This window comes from Lipotes vexillifer, unplaced genomic scaffold (assembly GCF_000442215.2).
Source record: "Lipotes vexillifer unplaced genomic scaffold, Lipotes_vexillifer_v1.1 scaffold150, whole genome shotgun sequence".
NCBI lineage: Eukaryota > Metazoa > Chordata > Mammalia > Artiodactyla > Lipotidae > Lipotes > Lipotes vexillifer.
The window spans coordinates 248,886-252,308 of record NW_006792921.1 but is presented as its reverse complement, the minus strand read 5'-3'; the positions used below and the strand labels follow the sequence as shown (position 1 = coordinate 252,308).

General features: G+C 43.0%; 1 non-coding gene across 1 annotated transcript; it reads left to right on the top strand.

The window, feature by feature from the left end:
* The first annotated feature begins 705 nt into the window (after positions 1 to 705).
* On the top strand, positions 706 to 778 carry TRNAE-UUC (transfer RNA glutamic acid (anticodon UUC)). Its single transcript has one exon. It is a non-coding gene; the product is annotated as a tRNA-Glu (tRNA).
* The last annotated feature ends 2,645 nt before the right edge of the window (positions 779 to 3,423 follow it).

The window sequence follows — 3,423 nt, the reverse complement described above, 5'->3', positions numbered from 1 at the left end:
GGAAGATGTTCAAGCCCTCTCTTCTAGTGGCTGGTCCACGTGAGAAGAAGAGTGCACAAGGCAGATTATTGAGGGATTGACCAGAGATTGTATCTCCAAAGACTTCATGCCCAGTGGGTAACAGGCTGAGTTACCAGGCTCCTCCTGGGTGGAGGAGGGTGTTCTCCACAGCCATGGCTTCAAGGAAAGCTTGGAGCTGACTTAGCTCTCCAGGACTCTTGGAGTCTCTTAGAACATTCTTCTCATCTCCTCAATATGGGGTGGCTCCAACTCTTCCTCTCTGGCCCATGATTCATTATCTAGAATTTTCCATGGTGTGAGGTGCAAAGGCAGGAGGTGGGATATAATCAGACTCCTCTGAAACTATTCATCTGAAAATTTTACTCTCATGCTGCCTTTGTTTTTGTTTCAGTTGTGAGAGGGTTTAGGAGATCCTAGCAAGAGTTCTTAATAACGGGCTTGTAGATAGAATTGAGGATGTTCATGAACTTGAGCAAAAAATACATCTCTGTTGTCACTACTCTTTAACTAAAAATTGGTATTTCCTTCATTTATGGAGGTGGGCACTGACCATGGCTATGTTAGCGGTACCTCTGACTTTGACAACAGTAGAAATTACAAGTTTCACATCACATTAAAGTTGATGCCAAAACTTCAAAATAGTACTATGCTCATGAAATTTCAAAAGTGTTGTGTTTTGGGAATTTCCTGGTGGTCCAGTGGTTAGGACTCTGCGCTTTCACTGCTGAGGGCCCAGGTTCGACCCCTGGTTGGGGAACCAAGATCTCACAAGCTGTGCGGCATGGCAAAAGTGTGGTGTTTATTAGACCCACCACTTTATTAGACCCACCACCAAATCTTGTTATCTAATGCATTAACAAACTATATATCTTTTTATATCACATTAAAAGATTTGATAACTGTATTTTGATTTTAAAATTTTTCTTTGAAGCCTATGTTTTTTGTCATGCGTTTAAAAACAGTTTTCTAAGAAGGGGTTTCACCAGACTACCCAAGCAGTTTATGTCACAAAAATAAGTTCAAGGACCTCTACACTGGATATAATTTATAAAATACATACAGAACAGAGATAGGGGGGAAAACACACTTTAAAATTTAGACAGGTTACCATGCTAACTACAGTACAAAAGAACTAAACATAAACCAATGTGCAAAAATTATTTCAGTCTAACTTGTATTGCTCCAGACCTCATTAGCCTGTGGCTATAAATTAGCCTGTGGGTCATATTCATGCTAACATGTACCTACCAGCTAATGTAGTGCCTCCCATTTTCCCCCAGATCTTTGTTTTTATGGGAATTCCTGGAAGTGTCTTATGTGAGTTCATCCAAAGTCTTCTCATTTTCTTCCTTTTTAGCTACTCCTATTAATAATATCTATCGATTTGTCCCAGAAGACTCTGGGTGGTAGGCATGATGATCCATCCCTGCCCCCACTCTGGGTACCTTCTTTGAGAACCAAAGGTTATCTCCTAAAGTTCCCTTGCTGCAAATCCTCGTTTGGCCAGGGAAGTGCCCCATTCCCTGAAATTCTCCACCTCACTTCAGTGAAATAGGGAGCGTATTCCTCTCCTTGGTCTATAGCAAGGTCCAGAAACTGGGGCTTCCTTGGCTCAAAAAGTCAATTTGGGCTCTAGGGATAAATGAAGAGGGAAGGTAAGATTGAATGGGGATGGGATGTTTCCCTCGTGAAAAGTCACCTCTGCTTCTTCCATCAGCGCCTTTCTTCCTGAGGTTCACACCTGAGTACATGGGCAGGACTCCAGGAAACCACATGCCAGACACCATGCTGTTCCATCTCCCACCCCCTTCCTCCTCATTCAAGGTCACGTCCTCTTTTCTTTGAGCCCCAAATGTTAAATTAACTCATTCAAAGAGATTCTTGCCAGGCCTGCCCTCCTGATCCATCAGACCCACTAACACCTAAACTAACAATCCCCATATGCTAAACATTCCTCCCCTGCCCCTGCAGACCCAGCCCTACCCTTCTCTGTGCCTGAGGAGGTGAATGTTATGGTCAGCAGCAGCAGGGCCCTTGTCCTCTGGCTCCCGTTCTATTGGGTTCAGCTGTGGGGAAGCACGATCATAGCAGGATGAGGGAGAAGCCAGGGTCTTTATTTTTTCCAGCTTGCTCCCTGCCTGGTCACTCTGAGCTAGAGACACCTCTACTGAAGACAGGGCATCTTTTAGGTACCTCCCTCTTAGATCTACGGATGTTTCCTCTGGGTTCTGGTAATACAGTAGTCCTCCCTTATCTGTGGGTGATACGGTTTAAGACCCCCAGTGGATCCCTGAAATCAGGGATACTACTGAACCCTGTATATACTATGTTTTTCCCTATACTTACATACTTATGATGAAGTTTAATTCACAAATTAGGCACAGTAAGAGATTGACAACAATAACTAATAACATAGATATTATAGATAGAACAATTATAACAATATACTGTAATAAAAGTTATTTGAATGTGGTTTCTCTCTCTCATTGTCTTATTGTTCTCTACTCACCCTTCTTGTGATGAAGTGAGATCATACAAAGGCTACGTGATGAGATGAAGTGAGGCCATAACTTTTGCAGCTTGAGATGCGACAGCAAAGCTAGCATGAATTTCTTTTTCTGTCTTCACAATTTCACAGATAGAAGATTTGTCCTTTTCATAGATCTTCGCTCCCTCAGCATACTTTTTTTTTCCTTTCCTTATTAAGTTGAGGACTTTCACCTGTTCACTTAAAGGGCGCACTTTATGGCTTCAACATAGATCTTAGCAACCTCAGCATACGATTTTTTACCTTTCTTTATGAAGTTGAGGACTTTCACTTTTTCACTTACAGGAAGCACTTTATGGCTTCTCTTTAGCATGTCCAAACTGCCAGCATGACTACTCTTTCCCTTTGGGGCCATTATTAAGCAAAATAAGGGTGGATTAGAACACAAGACAGTTAACCTGATAATCTAGTCGGCTACTAATGGGCAGATACGCTTAGACAAAGGGATGATACACATCCTGGGTGGGATGGAGCAGGACAGAGATTTCATCACACTACCCAGAATGGCACCCAACTTAAAACTTAAGAATTGTTTATTTCTGGAATTTTCCATGTAATATTTATGTACAGAGGCTGACCATGGAAAATGAAACCGTGGCAAAGGGGGGTACTATTCCTCCTTTCTCTCACTCTGGCCTAGCAGGTAAGCGTTCTCACTGCTGCTGGCCTTGGAGTGTTGCACGGCCCTTGCTTCACTTAACACAGCCTGTACCTCTGTAAGTGGTTCCTCTCTGGAGCTCTCCTCAATTCCCCATCCCAGTGAGCTCTCTGCTCCTAAGACCCCACTGATCCACGTGACTGCATCATTTTGGTCCTGAATGAAAACCCCTCCATCTTACTTCTGTTGTGTTGGA